Source organism: Corapipo altera, unplaced genomic scaffold (assembly GCF_003945725.1).
Source record: "Corapipo altera isolate COAL_440 unplaced genomic scaffold, ASM394572v1 51, whole genome shotgun sequence".
Classification (NCBI taxonomy): Eukaryota; Metazoa; Chordata; class Aves; order Passeriformes; family Pipridae; genus Corapipo; species Corapipo altera.
In genome coordinates this window covers 392,280-411,239 of record NW_020884892.1, presented here as the reverse complement: position 1 = coordinate 411,239, position 18,960 = coordinate 392,280, and the positions used below count along the sequence as shown (strand labels likewise).

Sequence of the window (18,960 nt, the reverse complement as noted above, 5' to 3'; positions counted from 1 at the left end):
ATAACTTGCAATTTCTTGAGGTGCTTAATACATCTCATCATCTCAACACTACTTCATAGGTCAGCCTCACTGATAAAAATGTTATTCTTACCAAACCAAGTTGTTGCTATTGTCCTTGTGGGCATTAGCTATAAAATATGGATGGGAACAGGGAAGAGGGCGGCATCAAAAGCACAGCCAAAATAAGCACAGAAAGTTTCACTGAAAGGCTTGCAAACAGATAAGATTCAATGTCAAGACCTTAGTTGTCACCTCCCCAAGTGCTCAACACAAAAAACCCTCAGATATCCAACAGCAATAGCTTCTAAAAGGATAAATACATTATTTTTTCCAAGTATCAGAGGTATTACAACAATGAGAAAATGCATTTTATGAGGTAGAGATGATGAACTTTTTAAAACTACTCTACAAAACTATCAAATTCGAAGGCTTTAATACACAAATAGCAAGGGAAACTTCCTCAAAGTGACATTTAAGTTTTTTTCAGCAATAATCTCACCCAGTAGTAATAGGAGTTTTGTGATATGGAATTTGGAAATCTAGAAATAGCACCTGCCTCAGGTGTAGTGGTAGTGAAAGAATTAAAACTACAGGGCACATCTGCATCAAAAAAAGGAAATTCTTCTCAAACCTTCTGAACTGTAAGCAGGCAGCTATTCCAACTTGATAGCAGTAATATTTCATAAACAGAGATGCTTTTACTCTCTCACTTGTAAAAATATCATGCAAATAAAACCATTACAACCCAAGCCTTTACATATATATGAAAATTAAGTTTACAGCTGCACAAAAATCAGAATTCTTAACAGCACTTGCAAAGATTCCTAGAAGGAAAAAAATTCCTAATTTCGAGGGGATTACTGAAAATACAGCTTTTAGTGAAAAAGTGCAGGTTTCCTCGTGTAATCCCGTAAGCACCACACCGGGCACTCTGACATGAGAGGGACTCTTCAGCCTTACTGCAGCTTGTATTTAATTCTTATTTAAAGTTGAAGTGACAAACCAAAAAGCCATTATTTTGTACTTTTTTTTTTTTTTACTTCTGACTACAGAGTTGGTTACCTTTTCCCCCCTTTAAGCACGGATATTAACAACAGCTCATGTTACTGAGTTTATTCTCAGCTGCATGAATAATCACTGCATAATTTATTACCCTCAGTAATACATGTGAACATTTATTTTAAGAATTCTGCATAACCTCAATTCTGTCAATTCTTGCTACTGCAACTCTGGTAATTCCTCAACTGATTTTTCATTTTCCAACTTTTAGCATCTTAGCAAGTACACAAAGCCATTGGGGCTTTTGAAACTGGAGCTGCTGCATTTGAGTTCATCACACAGGCAGGTGCAGATTTAGGATAAGGAAGATGTAAGAGAAAAAGGCAGCAGCAGGTTGTTCTGAGGCCCTGTGCTCCCGTGGAAGGTGCCAGGAGCTGAACCTGGATTCATTAAGGGATCAGGTAGATAGAGGAGTGGACAGAGCCTGCAGGCCCCATCCTATGGAAGCAGCAAGGCCATGCACACCAACAGCAGACTGAATGAGGACAGGCTTGTAATTCAGAAAGACCTTCTTTAAGTTGAGCTGAAGTTGTGTAACTTCCTTTTTTGTTTTGTCCTAAATGACACTTGGAACTAAAAATAGTTACAAAGTCAATTAATATTTCAAGATAACAATGATTCTGTGTGAACGGTGCTTACCCAAACTGTACATCAAAAAATGCACACAGAAACAGCAGGTATCAAATATGCTGCATATCTGGGATTAAGCTACACAAAGAACACTTATTTCCTATTAATTTTTTTATATCTTATGCTAAGAGAGAGCAAGATTTTACTTGACTCGAATTCTGTCTGGAGGAGAGCATCGTCGAGAACAAACATCTGTACCTAAGAATCCATTCTGTGAGAATTTTTTGTTCCATTTTTAACCAAAACCCAGTATATGCTCATTTCTTGTATTTGTCTTTATTTTCCTCTAGTTCTTTGATACAGCTTTTTGCTGCCTTACGATTTCTTGATTCTGTGATGAGTATTTGCACTACAGGGTCAGGAACAAAGGACCAACTGAAGAAAAGTCACCTACATCACACAGATGCTACAGCTGTTTTACATTCAATGTGACAAAATCCAGGAGGGATTGTTTCTAATCCCAACAGTGTCAACAGGGAAAGTTTAACTGCATTTACCAAAGGAAGCTGGTATTTCATGCCTCCAGGCATACTGTGAACACACCAAGGTTGCAAGAGAACTTCACACACAGACAGGAGAACTTGTGCTCTCTATCCCCCTTTGAAACTTCATTTTAGCAAGTTGCTCTCCAAGCCCTTCCTGGTTCACATTCCAAAAAATTTCTATGCTCATCTCCATGGCCTCCATTACAAGGTAGTAAAAACCCAAGTTACCCAAAGCAGTGGCACAGATTATTGCAGGATAACACTCCTGAGTAATGATTTAACCAACAACCTCATCAACTTACACATTCACATGCCCACAAACAATCCTTCTTTACAAGAAGGTTTTGCTACGAAAATAAGTGTTCTGAGTGACCTTGGTGTACCCCTGACTGTACCAAATTTACGTGCAACACAACCTCAAACAAGACACTACAGTCAAGACGACTTCAAGTGGCCTCCTCCCTCCTGCAAAGTCTTCAAACACTGCAAAAGCCCCCCCCCGTCCCATACGATGATGAAAATGTGAAGTGCTAAAATAAGGTGGCCAAAGTGAGAACATTTCTAGTGACATCTATTGTCCACTGCTGAAAGCAGCACCAAGGAAAAAAGAGATAAAGTTCTTCCAAACCTGAAAGAAGAAAATGCCATTATTTATTGCAGTGATGAGTTCTGATGATTAAAACTTCCCATCTGAATGCAGAACCTTATCTTCATTCCATTATATCTTTTATCCAGACTGTTTTTCCAATTTATTATTATTCAAATTTCTTTTGAATTTTAATCCCATCATTCAACGTGCTCGTAACTCAATTTACGTTGGTGTTACCGTCAGACAAAGGCACAGAAAGTCCATCACCACAGTCATTAATAAAAATATTGTAATAACAAAGACAAGTCAGATTCCTTAGAGACTCCATCCTTCCCTTCTGACAATATTTTAAGCATGTCTTTAAAACAGGTTTCCTTAGTTCCTTTATCAGTGGGAATTGCCAAACCCCTGGTACAGGTAAGCCATGTTGTGTAGCTTTTATATCCTCTATAAAAGCCTCCTGCCATGCCATGGGAAAAGCTCACCATTTCAAAATCCTGGGCAAACTTTTGCCCTCTATCAGTACTTCCAGGACACAGCTAAAAAGTACAATTAGGACACTTCCACACACATATTCGAATTGAAAAGAATAATCTCACTGTGATTCACACTGGACAAACTCTTCAAGTCCCAAATATAAACTCAGAAAAAGTTTCATCACATATCCTTGTTCTAGAAGCAGCAGAGAAAAACCCACAACAATCCTTATCTTCTATCAGCCTGACCTAAACATCAAGTACTTATTTTTCCATTATTTTCCATAAGTACTTGCCTGCCTGACAACCACTTTCACCACTCAAAACAATTTTAAAGATGCTTTCCTTAAGAGAAAACTTGTTTAGGAGTTTTCTTCTAAAAGAAGAGTTCTCTTCTTTGATTCTTGAAAATATCTGGTTTTTTTTTCAGAAGAGCTGCTCTAAAGTTCTTGTGGAAATACTACAACATATCAGCTATCAAGCTTTTAAATGAAATTGCCACTTGATTCCAACAGTAAAGAGCAATTACTTTCAGAGCAGGGATTACATCTCAGCAAGGAGAAATGAAAGAATACATAAAGATACACAAGCAAAATCAATGAGGCAGAGGGCAAGGACAAAAGGCAGGAGGTCTGACAGTGAACATCCAATGCCTTGATCAACCAGCACTTAAGTCAGGACTCCAGAATTCACATTGCAAGCACTGAAGAGATGGACAAATTCCATCTGCCAGGGAACAGGAGGTGTCCTCACTCTGAGCTCTGCAGCACAACTTGAGCCCATGGCACAGAAGTATTTATGAAGTTCAATACTTGATTAAAAACCAAATGTAACAAACAGTAAACAAAAAAATGTTATTTTTAAATAATCAGGTCAGTGGTTTTTAAGTTTTTTGGTTGGTTGGTTGTTTTGGAGGTGGTTGAGTTTTTTTGTGAGGTCAGTGCTTTTGGTGTGGTTTATTGTCAGTGTTTAGGTTTTGTTTTAGGGGGGGTTGTTTTTAATTTTTAAACACCACTGATAAGAGACACAGGGCCCAATAGAGCAGGGGGTATTTCCAGCTCTGACACAAGTCTCCTGTGACCCCAGTCAGGTGAACAGTGTCACCTTCCCTACTACCACCTGAGGAGATTCCTGCCACTCATAAACTCCTCCATCCTCCTTTCCTTGCACATTGTCTCTCTGAATCACCACTAATACTATTTGTGGCTGTTCCTAATCTGTTCCCCTGAGAGCTGCATCACACATAGTGCTGAGTTGCTTAAGCATTAACCATCTCACACACATTTAACTACCTATAAATACACCTCAGTTACCTCCTCCCCTTGTCAAAATATACTATTTAAATGAAAAAAAATCTGTACCTCAACAGGTTTTGTTTTAACCTCAGATCCCCACGTGACTAAGTACCATGACAGTGCCAATAAGAACTGATATTCTGATTATATAAAAGCATGACTGTATCACAAGCAAGCCCTTAAAAGCTATCTGCTGTCACATCAAGACATAAGTAAAAGCAGAGGACTTACCTGCTGGCAAGGGAAGTCTTGAAATATCTGTAACAATAAAGAAATACATTTAGAAACAGAAGGGAAAAATAGCTCTACAATTGCATTGGCCTAATAAATTTTCTGCAAGGCTGTACTTGTTTAATAAAGCACATTATCTGAAGCAATTTGCTGGCTGCCAAGGATGCCACAAGCAAATCAAAAGCATTTTCCTTGTCTCACCCTGCTCATTAACAAGATTACTCTTTGCTCACCTAACTGAAGGACAAAGATTACACTACAAGGCAATGAGTGTAATTACTGCAGCAGAATACAGGTCACTATGCCCAAATTAGTGCAGAATTCACCACCACCTACAGAATTACTGAGCTCAAAGTGTCAGGGATAAACTTTCTGTAGTAAATTCCAAGGCTTCCTTGAGCTGCAAACAGTGACCAGTCTCAGAGTCTAAATAGATCATAATAAAAATTATATACTAAAAAAATAGAAATTAAGTTTTCCTAAATAGTTAATTATATTAACTATAACTCATTATATTCTTTCTGCCTGCTTTTCATACATATACTTATCATTTTAGTACACCTGCTTGTAACTGGTAGTTGAGGTGCCCACCAGAGCTCAGAACAGAAATCAAAACCCACAAAGAACTAGAAAGCAAGAATTCCTCAAGTCTGTAAGGATAAGAACTGGGAACACATATCAAGGAGTTAATGAAAACTGGAATAAATACAAGTGGGGGGGATGAAAAAGAGGAACCAGTAAAACAAATGAGAAAAAAACCTGAACTGAACCTAAGAAAAAGGTCTGCACAGTTATTTAGTTAAAGGAAGTACCAACGTTGAGTAATAAATTGTCATATTGGGTACAAAATCCACATGGAAACTGAACTTTAACTGTAGCTGTAGTAAGTGAAACAGATGCAGAGATTACCAAGGCAGGTGGTCACCTATTAGAAGAAATAATGAGACTTAATAAATTTATTAGTCCTGCTCTCACCAACAGATTTAACATCATGCTTCCTTTCATTTACAGTCCATGTCTGTGGCCGGAAAACACGATAAAACCTGAACACCCAAGAGAATTCCACCTGGAACTTAAAGGTAACCCACTAAAAATTTCCAAAATGAACTGTCCTACCCTGAGGAGATGGTGAAACAGCAACACAGAAAGCTAAAACACACAAAGTACAAAATGAAAATGGAATGGGACACCACAAAAAAAACCCAGAGAAAACACTGCCTGCCTTAGTCTGGTAGAACAGGTAGTTTAAAAAGATAGTAAAGTACATCTCAAAGATGCTCATCATCTGCTTGGGAATAAAACAAGTTACATTACTTACATTTTAACATGTAAGAAATGCCATGAGACAGGAAAAAACGGGCCAAGGAGACACAGGAACTGCGGGAAGTAAAAAACTCAAGTTGCCTCCTGCAACAGCTCCTGCACAGACCAGATCAGCACATATGGAGTGGAGCTTTCCTCCATCAGAGAAATGCTGCAGTGACAGTTATTTTGGAAGGTTACATGAAGATAAGTGTTGCATCTTTTTGTCTGTTTACATATGCTTATTAGTTTCCAGGTGCTTTTTTTTATAAAGTCACAAAAAAATTCCTGCTTGTCACTAAGAACACAATATCAACAACTGCAGCCACATGAGTAAAACATCTAAAGCTATGGATTAGGAAACACCATATTTGATTTTAATTATTCTACAGTGATGGGAACTAATCCCTAAGTTCCATTAAAATTAACAAACATCGAGAAATTTAAGTCACTACAGAAATTTATGAACCACATTAAAATCTTTTAATTCCTGTTGTATTGGGAGTGTTTTATCACAGCATTTATTACTCAGAGCAGATTATTTGGTTACATGTGCCTACACAACACATTTCAATAAAATAACCACAACTACCAGAAAGGTGTGTTACCATATATACACAGAGAGGCAGAAAACATGCATTTACATCTCAGGATTTGAACACTACCAGGGAAAGCTCTGCAGCCAAGACACCTATACTTTTAACTTAAGAAAGACCCGATCATGTTCCAGTGTTTGTCCCCAACACCTGAGCCACTGTTTCCACTGTGATCTCTCCCTGCCAGCACTCACACAGATCCCATTACTGCACCAGGGCCCTCCCCAGTGGGGCACCCACACCATCAGCACCGTGGCTGTATTTATGTCAAACACTGTAAAGATTTCTTACTTCCACGTTCCACTGCAAATTAGTCCCATCAGTGCATTAAGTGAAGAGATGCTGCACCCCTGGGACAACTACACTGAACAGCTTCCTGCAACTGCACCTTCTTCTATTACAATTTAGTGTAAGAGACTTTTTAATTTCTAATTGACACACATTAGATTTAAAAACAAGTCAGAGGACATTGAAGCCTGAAGGTCATATCAATCTACTCACAATTGCATAAATGCAGTTAGCAAGTTACTTGTATCATATTTTTCAATGATTTCCATTAAGCACAAGATCCTCTATAGGCTGATGTATCTTAATTCTGGCAAACACCAGCCAATACAAAAATATCAACTCATAACAGCATAAATGAAATAAACACTGTCGGGATTCCAAAGATAAAAGTAGCAGTTCCACTCCTTTGTGTATCCAGACACCACAACAGTAAGTGAAATGCTCATTACCTCCATGGGTTTCTATCAGCTGCAGAGTCACTTTAGGAACTTCCTCACCCTGGGGTTTACCCTGTCTCCCCAGCTCACCCTCATCTCTTCTGCCTTGAAACTTTTCAGCTTTATCCTCCAAATATGGTTTTTCGTTTAACATCTAACACCGAAAGAAGATGAGTGGATTCTGGCAGCACTTAAAAAGCTCCCTTCACTGAGAGGTAAACTGAGAACAGGAATTTAGGTAGCTACTCATGTCAGACTGAATTTACAAACTTGCCTTCTTTACTGTGCAAAACTTCCCCCTTTTTGAAGCACATGATTGCAATTCGATCTCTAGAGACAAGAAATTCAACCAGTGCTGTGACTTAAAGAGAAAAAAACCAAAAGTTAGGGGCCTAATCTGGTTTGCAACTAAAAGAAAAGCTGGAGAGCATTTTGGAGAGCTGTCCTCTTAAAAGGATTCCCTCACATGATGGGAGGCCTGGACTGACTTTCCTCCTACAGCTCAGTTCCTGAATGCTTGGAGTGCTGTCACACAAACCACGTTCACAGCAGCTGTACAACATGAACCAGTCCTACATTTCTGTCTGCTCCAGTGTGGTTCTTCAAAGTGAAATCTAAAATGAATGAACTTTTCATGTGCTTCTGGCTCCTACTGATCCTTTCACGGGATCACTCATGTTCTGCATTTATATTCTTCCATATCTCACTGTGCTGCTTGGTAGGGAGCAAACTGCCAGTCTGAATAGGCAGAGAGAAAAATTACTTTCACACCATATTCTTTATCATAATCAGACTTTTACATACTTCGTAAAGGTTAAACAGTTCTCAGGGAAAACTGATTTTATCCCATATAGATGCTGGGAGGATGGGGCAGACAGCCTCAAGAGCTCCTTTCCACCCAAGGTTTCTGTAATATCGTACACAGATGACTATAACAGACCAGGAAACAAGCTGAAATGACATTAGAGGTGCTACGAAGTAAGAAAGTTCCTCAGCCAAAAAAAACTTTCCAAGTAAACCAATTATGTACATGAATTCACTGAGGAATTAAAAAGGACAGTATTCTAAAGAAAGAATACTACTATTACTTCTATATTCACCGAGATGGTTTTGGGGCAGTACAGTCCTCAAATGGGCTTTGTGGATCCCAGCACCAATAGTTTTTTATTCCTATGATTTATGGATGCCTTCAGAACCAGATCTCTCTAACAATGTATTTGCTCTTATGAAACTATGCATTTTACATTGCAGAAAACCCAATGTTTTCTTAGAAACGGAGCCGCAACTTTAACTCTTCCTTCCAAGAGTAACATCACATCATCGAAAACAGGAATATTTTGTGAGCTTCCTATTCCTACCTCAAGGTAAAATGAGAATATGGCTCCACGGACAACTCCAGAGGCTCAGACTCTCACCCCATCTGCAGCACGGATCTCCTTCCAGAGCTGTGGTAAGCACAGACCACAAGAAATTTAATCCTGTTCTCCTGTAGCAGGAGCTGGCTGACTCTACCCTAATGGTATTCCCTTGAAATTCATTCAGCTATTCAGTTCACAATCTCTTTCCAGGGAAAAGTAAAGGCTCACAGCACACGGTGAACCACAGACCACAGTCTCCAGGAAGCTGAGCAGCACATGTCATGGACAACAATCCTTCCAACTGCTGAGGAATATCACAGACAACATTAAATGCAGTTTTCCTATTTATCTACCAAAATAACTTAGGAATACAAATGCATATTCAGCTTTTTGCATGGCTGATGCTGAAGAATGTTCTCTTAAAGGTTGGATCCAACCACCTGGAAGTCTCCCTTCCGATATTGTCTGACAGGCAAAAAAGGCAGCTGGATGTTCCTCCAATCTTTAATGAAGTTCAGATCTCATTGTCTATGTCAAAATATTTTTCTTTTCTTTTAAAGAGCAAAAAAGTAAACAGAAGTCACCTCCCAAAAAAAAAAAACCAAAAACAAAACAAAAACTTTGTAAAATTCCATTTGTTGAGAAGCTCAAGGATTTATCCCTGATCATCCAATTTTTTGAGCAAAGACCTTAGAGACACAATGAACTAATCCTGACAGCGCACCCATTAAGGGAAAGCTATTAAAAAGTTTTACAATATGACTAAAAGATGGTATAAACCACCATTTGCGTTGTTCCATATATGTATTTTTTTCTCGTCATTACTGAAAGTGCACCTCTTAAGTCTATGCTAAATCTAACCTACTTCTAATTTAGCAATCTGCAGGGCTAAATGTTAACAACCTTTTATTCTATCATTTTACATTAAGGCAATTTTAGGGCAATTTTCAGGAGTGACTCAATAAAACCTTTTTGTACATTAGCCATGTAGAATAAGGTGCAGAAGGGGCTCACTGCAAAGCCCCATTTTTCCTAAACCTTTTATTATCTTTACAAGTCTTTAAATGCTCAGACTATTTTTGCTTCCAGTAGCTCCCCCAATTTGCAAACACCAATACCTGACACACTCCTCATACGTCAACCAGAACAGCACTAAAAATACCATTTGCTTACTTAGATGGAGTTTTTGCCCCTATTGACATATTTATTGCATTTGCCTCAGGCACAGCAGCAGCTGAATATCCAGCTTAGTTGCAAATCTTCATCTGTTACCCTGGGGAGAGATGGAACGGGACAATTATAGGACAGACACCTCCATCCGCTAAACCCGACTGCAATTACTTTGTGCTTTGGCCAGATCAGGAGAAATTCAGCATACAAACCCACACATCTCGTGTTTACAGCCCCTACTTCACAGGAGATCCACGTTGCACAGGAGTCCTCTATTATCTTGGTTTAAATCTTTGCTTCAGCTGTGAGTATCAGCAGTAATGATTTAATGCTTTCATTTCTGTCTGCTGAAAAGGTTAACGAGCAAGCGGCCGAGAATGAAGCCCTCGGACACCCTCCCCAGGAAACGTGCACTGCCTGTGTTATGCTTTTCAGAAGTTCTGCTTAACCAGTTATTAAAGGCAAGCTGCTGCCTCTGAAACACAAAAGCAACACAAAATTAAGGCAAGGGAAAATGAGAGGACCAACTGAAGTACTGCAAAGAACACTAAGGGCTTTTTCAGATTATATGTTCAGCTGATAAAACAGGTACTACTAGGCAGAACTATAGAGTGATCACATCTAACATACCTCAAATAGCTTTAGATATGCAAAAGTATTGTGGTATGACACCAGTACAACAAGCATCAGCATCAGCTAAATCATCCTCTACCTCGAGAACACCTTCAGTTCATATCTGCTTCCTTATTTGTCAATTTGTTGTCAGTTTACTGTTGCATTCTTCTCATTACCTCAATCTTCTCTTTATACCTGCTTTCCTCTTCCAGTTTGAAAACAAAATATTTAGTCTCTTAGTTTATAGCATCTACAAAAAAAATAAATCATTCAGCAGTTTCAAATCACGGTTTCCCCTCTTCTATTGAAACGGCTCCAAAATCACTCTGCTTATGGTTCTTAAATACTAGTTTTTGAAATTGAAAAAAATCCAGACTCTGATTCAGACCCTGAGAGTAATCCACATGTTTTCCTCCATCTCAGGTGAACTCTGCTCTGATGAACTCTGCATGCACCTGGAAACTTCAAATTCATTTACACCACCTCACTGAGCATGACCAGAGTTATCTATCCAGCCACCAGGAGCCAAATTTCAGACCAGGCACAGTGAACAGTAGGATATTAAATGAAAAGGTTCTGGTGGAAGCTACATTTAAGGAGGTTAAGAAGAGCAGGAGAAATTACTCAATCATTACTCAGGGCAGGTGGGATCAATCTCATTACACAGTGAGTTACAGAACATGCAGTATCTAGGCAACTCAGATAAAGAATTTATTCTCAATACCTACATAAGTACTATACACACCTCTTGCCTATCGGGAAGAGAAGTGTGAATAGGGAAGAGATTAGAGCAGTTCCCCAAGAATTGGTTTTAATCAGCATCACAAAATGGGTGAGTGAAATCCTCCAGTCTAGAGATGATATTAAGCTCTTACAGGTCACCAAAAGCCACAACAACGGGAGAAAAAAAATCAACAAGGACCTCACAAAGTGAAGCAAGTTGCTAAAAGTCAGCAAAAACACTTCAGCACAGAGCTGTGTTGTCATGCATCCAGGGAAAAAACCCGAGCAATACCTCCTTAACCAAGTAACACTTGCACTTTCTCCAGTTCCAGCTTGCGGGAGGAAGGCTGAGTCACTGTTTTCTCTGAAATCATCAGCTCAAGCTGTAGTAGCTGGCCAAAGGCAATAAAACATTGTGTCTCATTAGGAAGGGTACTGAAAACATGGTACTTAAGCCTATTACTGTGCAAAACAATAAAGCATCAACATGTTGTGTCCAGTTCTGGTCTCTGTACCAGCAGGAATACAGAGGTAGAGACGTCTGGAGCAGGGCAGCTGAAGTGATCAAGGGATGGAACAGCTGTCAAGTAAAGACAGATTACCAAATCTGGGGCCCCTCACCTGGGGGGACATGAGGTTTACAGTGAATATGACCACAGCTTACTTTAGGGGGGGAAAAGAAAAAAAAAAAGGAAAAAAAAAAAAGAAAAGGAAAGCAAATCCATGCAGCTCCACCCTTCGGCATTAGAAGGAAGCTTTTGAGAAAACTACTGGAGATCAGCTCCAACCCAGTGACTCTCCACAGCTGGCACTGAGCTTCCTGAAGTTCCTGCAAGAGAAAGGTGTGGAGGCAGGTACCATCAGCCAGTTCAAAGGCAGTTGTCCTACTCACAGAGGGCTGACAAGGAAAAGACATCAAGGACCAGTCAGGGAGGTACCAGCTGCCATCTCAGCTGCAATGGGGATGCTGAGGAAATACAGGACCAGGTGTGCAAACTCCTGTTGTATGGACAAACACCTACTATGGCCACCAAGACACACTGCTGGGCTGGAGGATCATCTTTTGTACCAGCAGTAGCGTGGCCAGGAGGATAAAGGCAGTGACCATCCCCCTGTGCTGGGCTCTGGTAAGGCTACACCTTGAATCCTGGGTTCAGTTTTGGGCCCTGCACAAGAAGACAGACATTGAGGGGCTGAAGCATGCCCAGAGAAGGGCAACAGAGCTGGGGAAGGGTGTGGAGCACAGTTCTGATGAGGAGCAGCTGAGGGATCTGGGGGGGATCAGCCTGGTGGAAAGAAGACTCAAGGGGGACCTTATTGCTCTCAACAACTACCTGAAAGAAGGTTGTAGCCAGGTGGAGGTCAGTCTCTATCCCAAGTAATAAGCAACAGGAAAAGGGGAAATGCCCTCAAGTTGCACCAGGGGAGGTTTAGATTGAATATTAGGAAAAATTGTTTCATGGAAAGGGTTGTCAAGCCCTGGCACAGGCTGCCCAGGGCAGTGGTGGAGTCACGATCCCTGGAGGAATTTAAAAGCCGTGTAGATGCAGCACTTGGGGACACGGGTTAATGGTGGCCTTGGCAGTGCTGGGTTAATGGTTGAAACCAACAATCCTAAAGGTCTTTTCCAACCAAAATGATTCCATTATTGTCATGTTCCTGAACTCCCTGCCATGGCTCTGTGAAGATGTGGAACCTGTAAGAACATAGCTACTCAATCAGAAGTGCTCTTCTAAGAATGCCAGCTCAATTACAGGAATGTTCTTATCCTTTAATGGCTCACTGCAAAAGGAGACATGGCTAACTCTGAACAAGCCCAGGAAACTTCAAAAGCACTTCAGATGTTTAAGGGGGGACACGTGTGTGCTGACAATGGTTCAGATCTATCAGGGATGTCTCCAGCACTACGACCTGTGATCACATAATCCTGATAGAAATATTGTGACATTTTATGAACATAACAATTCAGGCCCTCAGGCAGGCTTACGGAAAGCTGCAGAACTGCACTCTATATGTGTAGAGCCACCCCCCCTTTGTACTACAGAGTGTTTGTTCTTCCAAGTGATGGTTTTAGTGGATGTTTTTCTTTCAAAAAACATTGCTTTGACATTGCTTGCTATGATTGAAACTCCCTTGTCATTTTCCATGATGGACTTGTGACACAGAACGTGCCACCACAAGTCACCCATGCCTTCAAAAGGTGACAGGATTTTGTAGTTCCTGTACTGAAATACAAATTAGCCCTGCATGTCAGAAAAGCTGGTTTGTGCTCTAGCTATGGCAGGAAGTTAGCAAAGAGCATGCAGATCTTTCAGAATGTAAAAGGAATGTGTTCCCAGGTACAGAAATGAATGCCAAGGACACAACCACGAACAGCACAAAATGAGAAGAAATTACTTCAGGCAAAATATTAAAAAATTCAAAACAGAGCTACACATGCCAGACCACAATGCAACAGAAAACCACTTTCTTGGGTGTTTTTTTAGGAGGGGGTGGGGTTTTGTTCCCTTTTTAAAATAATAACTCGTTAGAAAGATTTAGAATAACAGACTAACAAGGTAACAAAAAACCACCCAAGTTTCTTTTTGGAATACTAGAACAGCATTTTGCAAGTTTTGGGTGGGGTTTTTTTGTTTTATTTTAAAGATAAATTCTTAGAAAGTTGGGCGAGTCATTTCCTTTCATGTTTTACCACTGTAAAATTATGCTGTTTCCATGGTTCTGGCCCACACATGGATTCCATTGTTAACAGCAGTTTTTCAGGAGCTAGAATTAAGGTTTTAGGTTTTTCTTATTTGAAGTTACAGGACATTCATGATGGGTGAAAGAAGGTTGAACATAATCAATGCAGCCAGCATGCAGTGAGGAAGAAAAAAATTTAAGAGCTTTCCAGTAAAGAACACACACAAAGCAGTTTCAGATGTTTATCAGAAGATTATCACCTTTGCACACACATTGTGCTTACCAAAAAAACCCAAGAAAACCCAAGAAATCCCTCAAAAATCAACGACAACAAAAAAACCCACCCAAAACCCAACCAACCACCCAAAACCCCCTGAGGTTACAAAGGAACATTTCTTCAAGAACCATCTAGATTGAATAAATTATTTGTCAAAGAACAGAGCAGACACAATGCAAGGAAAATTAGCAAGGGGTAAAACCAAACATTATTTCTATCATTACACAAGAATATGCAATTCTTTGTAAGCCAAAGAGACACAGACCCTACTTCAGGGTGTGAACATGAGTTCAGGGGCAACAGAAATGAAGAGAACAAATCAGGAAAGGGCAAAAGAGTCGTTATAGAGTAATATATTATGTATTCATCTGAAATTACAATTATTTTTTCTTGCTATGTTGCGTGTTAGCAGTAGTTGTGTTCAGTCCTCTCCTCTCCCCACAAGGCAGATGCACCAGCAGAAATAGAGAAAAAACTTTTCCCTAGCTTCTCCTCTGCTATCTCTGTCCCCTTTTATAAAGTTTTCCAGATGGAAGAGATGAAGAACAAATTAAGAGAGCAAAAAAGATGACAAGTGAGGTAGGGAGGAACCACGGGCAGAAAAAAAAAAAAAAGCAAAAGAAAAATACACACATACATCAGGACAAAGAAACCCAAAGAGATGACTGAGAAAACTGGATTATGAAGGAAAAAAAGGGGGTGATGAGGTAACAAGAGTGCAGACAGAAGAACTGCAGAACACAACATGAGACAGGCTTTCTTCTCCTAATTGGTTCTGTCATGTAGCCGTCGGAGAGCGATTCAAAAGACGAGTAACGGGAAACCCCCCAACATGTCTGTTCTCTGCAAGAATGTGATCAAACAAGAGCCCCAGCTGGCCTGACAGAACACAACACACGTGCAGCTCCCATGTTCCATTTCCTGCAACTTCCAAGCTTGGCCATTGCTCATCTGGGCAAAGGGAACAAGGCGAGCAGTTTGTTTCTAATACGGCACCACGCGAAGTCAAGCGTGCGTGAGTAATGGATTCTCATCTCCGCGAACCCTCGGAAAAATTTCAGCTTGGCATCATTAAGATTCTATCAGCCCTGAATTGCAATTTAAGATAGTCTTTTTCGCCTTAATCTGCTGCTCTATTTAATCAATTTAATGCACAGTAAAAACTTAATTTGACACAACTGGAAGCATTATTTCTCTCTGCCTCTGGCATGAAGAAGATTAGGACCACCAGAAATACTCGCAGGAAGATTTAAGATTCATTACATGTTGGGTGGCAGATAAATATTAGATATGCCATAATACTCTAAGTCTAAAAGCTGTGGGTTTCAGTTAAGGCTGCAATTACCCCCTAGCAGATAACCCAAGTCACGCTTCCTACACGAGCCACAACAGCAATTTTTAAAGTCAGATCACCTAAAATATTATTTCATACAATACTGACAAATTCCATAGACACTTGGCAGAAAGAACAAGGACAATAAAGACAACTTTTGATTTATATATAATATAAATATCCTGTGTAGCCTGCTGGCCATAACCAGACTGGATAAAGGTACGGGTCCAAACAGAACATGTTGTAGGTCCAGGTCCTTTATGTTCTAAATGAAGTAACAAGCAGCTTACACCTCTACCCAAAATTTATCAAGGTTCAATTTAAATTCATTAGATTATCCACAGAATATGGAAAGATAATGACAGAAGGCTGCTGTATAAGGATGTTTGGAGTCCTGAAGCTCCCAGATAACACAAGTTACATCCATGTGTCCACCCAAGGCTCAGCCCCAGACCTGGAGGTTCCTAAACAATCCTGGGGCGAGGCTGGAGCTGGTTCACCAAGAAGCAGCTCTTGTCACCTCGGGGCCAAGGCTGTGGCATGATGGCACTACTTGCACTGTGAAATGAACACTTCTGCCTTCAGGGTTGTCAAACCAATTTTCCTCACAAATAACTAACAAGCCAATTTTAAGGGCAGTGGCAGGGAAAGGAATCCCGACATCGCGCTGCTCGTTACTTCCTCAGCTAAGAATCACTTCATCCCTTAGTAACTCTGACTTGCCTCATAAGTATTTGAGTATTACAAGTCCATTTAAAATGGATTTTAAGTCTGTTGTGACTTTGTACCTAGACATGACTTCTTAAAAAAAAAAAAAATTTCCAATACAAAATATATCTACTCTTAAAAAGTCTGAAACTTACTATTTCTGCTCCTAATGTTGGGAAACAGGGCTGCTTCACTTGAAAGTACAGCCAAATATTTCAGTAACAGCTTCTTCGATTTATGCAAAGGGATCACACTGTGTATACACTTGTACAATTACATCTTACTTCAGCTTTCTTTGTTGATATATAAAATGCAATCCTAATGGTGAATACATACCCTGCTGATGTATAACAAGTCCTTATCAGCAAGCCAAGTTAGCTGGAGCATATAAAGAAAATCATGATGTAATCCTTTAAGAATAAACAAAAAAGAGCCACAAATATCCTAATTATATAAGCTTATTTGGTACAGCCCTGTGTAGGTTGGACTCAGTGAACAAATGTTTTCTGCACAAAGATAAGAATTCAAGACCACAAAGAAGTGTACAGAAGAAATGTGGGTTTTGCCTCAGCAGTGAGTGCTGGGAGGCAGCAAAATGTAAATCTTTTGTACCACAATATAATCCATAAGAAAGTACAGAAACAGCAATAAAGTCTAAACCAAGAAATACATTGTGAAGCTTCTTAAATTCTTCACTGATATTGTAGTTTAATTGTTGCCACACCATTCCACAGGACTGGAAAAACACCAGCTCACTTCTTTTCTTATTTCAAACAAGGATAAATTATTTGAGGATTATTCTCCAAAGAGCTTTTCCATTCCAGGGAAGACCAGTAAAAAACCTATCCAGCCTTCTTTGCTCCTGCTCCAACTTGGGACAAAGTGAGATACCACTGAATCCCACAAGAACAAAGACTTGATTTGGTCTCAGTGATGATCTAGAGCTGAACTGACAGTTGTTTCACGCACTTCCAACCTCAGCAATGCGAAGGTGGTGAACATTTTTTAATTACTCTGTGATCTAGTTTTCAATTTATGATGTATGAAGTGTCAGGTACCCCGAGCACACTAAATTATTCCAGATACATTGTAACTCTGTCTCCCGTAATGTGCAGAATACAGATGCAATGCTTATTAAAAAATTTAAATTAAAATACTGAAAAGACATTGAGTCTTCCCTCTCTAAATTGCTGTTGAAGGTATCCTAAAACTCACCCTGAAAAAAAACATAATCATTTGAGTTCAAGCTTGAGGTGGAAATGAGAAAGAAAATGGTTTAAGGTTCAAATTAAAAACCTTATTCAAATTTCCAATAATTATTAAAGAGACTCATTTTCAAGCTCTCCAAGATCTAATCAGGTTCAGAGTGGACGTGAACTTAAATTTGCTTGAATAGATTAAAGTAATTCTGGCACAAAATCAGGCAGCCGGTGTTTCAGGAGCTTCTGAACACATCCCTCTTTGCTGATATGCAGAGGGAGATCAAATTAGAGAACTGCACTGTGTATTTACCCCGGTGTCAGCTCTGGTACAGTTAATATTTATTTCGTCATCCTGCAAACTAAGCATTTGTGACAGTACAAAGGAATTTCAGGCTGCATATGCAAACAACATGTCATGGAATTGGAGTTGGAATAATTTCTAATTGAATTTGTCTGCTGCAGCCCCACAGAAGAAGAAATGCACAAGTTCTTAATAACAGGCCATAAAGCTCAGAGCAAACCAGAGGAAGTTCAAAGGACCAAAGAATTATTTTCAGCCTAAATGACAGGGGTGTTAACTCTGCTGCCACATGAATGCAGTTTAGCTAAGTCCATTTATCTCCTTTTTCCCAATCCCTGAATCACAGAGCAGTAACTAAGTCATGAGGGCAGAAGGGAACCGATGGAGTGTGTCTGCTTACTGCCATGAGAAAAAGTACAGAAATACTTTAGAACAATTTGGGGTAAACTGGGCACTGAACTCCTCATGTCACTGGAACAGATCTGACCGGATCTGTCAGGTGCCTAAAGCGTTCCCAGCAAGGCTGGAATCAAAGAATGGTTTAGGTTGGAAGGGACCTTTAAAGACCATCTCATTCCAACCCACCTACCACAGGCAGGGAAACCTTCCACTAGCACAGGTTGCTCAGAGCCCCATCCAGCCTGGCCTTGAACACTTCCAGGGATGGGGCAACCACAGCTTCTCTGGGCAACCTGTGCCGGGGCCCCACTAACAAAGGGAAGGAAAGGCTAACAAATTTCTTCCTCATGTTCAGTCTAAATCTACTCTCTTTCAGTTTTAAACCATTGCCCCTTGTCCTGTCACTGCAGGCCTGGTAAAAAGTCTCTCTCTGTTTTTTAAGAGCAAATTCACAATTTTTTTTCCATAGTGCAATTACAGATCTCCCTGATCAACCTACAGTTAAAAAAAATAACCAACAACGAAACTCAAAACCAAGCAAAAACCCCTGTAAAAAGTTTTCTGTAGCTGGAGAATTACCTGGAAACCCCTATCTGGTACCACTTGTCAAGTCCAGAGTCCCAAGGCTTTCCCTTCCTCAGAGTTTTTTTAAAACGGGAACTCTGGAAACACATTAATTCCTCCTGCTATCCCATTTAGCCATATGAATCCCCTCCCCTTATTGGATTTGTTGTTATAGGCTTTCAGACTTATTCTTACCTCAGCAACTGTAAGGATCACTTTTTACAGTGCTAATGAGAACTG

General features: G+C 39.9%; 1 protein-coding gene across 1 annotated transcript in view; it reads right to left on the bottom strand.

Annotated features, from left to right (window-relative positions):
* PTK2 (protein tyrosine kinase 2) overlaps positions 1-18,960 on the bottom strand; it is a 190,444-nt gene that overhangs the window by 144,794 nt on the left and 26,690 nt on the right. Inside the window, exon 3 of the mRNA XM_027645649.1 lies at positions 4,766-4,792. The gene's annotated coding sequence lies outside the window, so the exon portion shown is untranslated. The remainder of the gene's footprint in view (positions 1-4,765; positions 4,793-18,960) is intronic.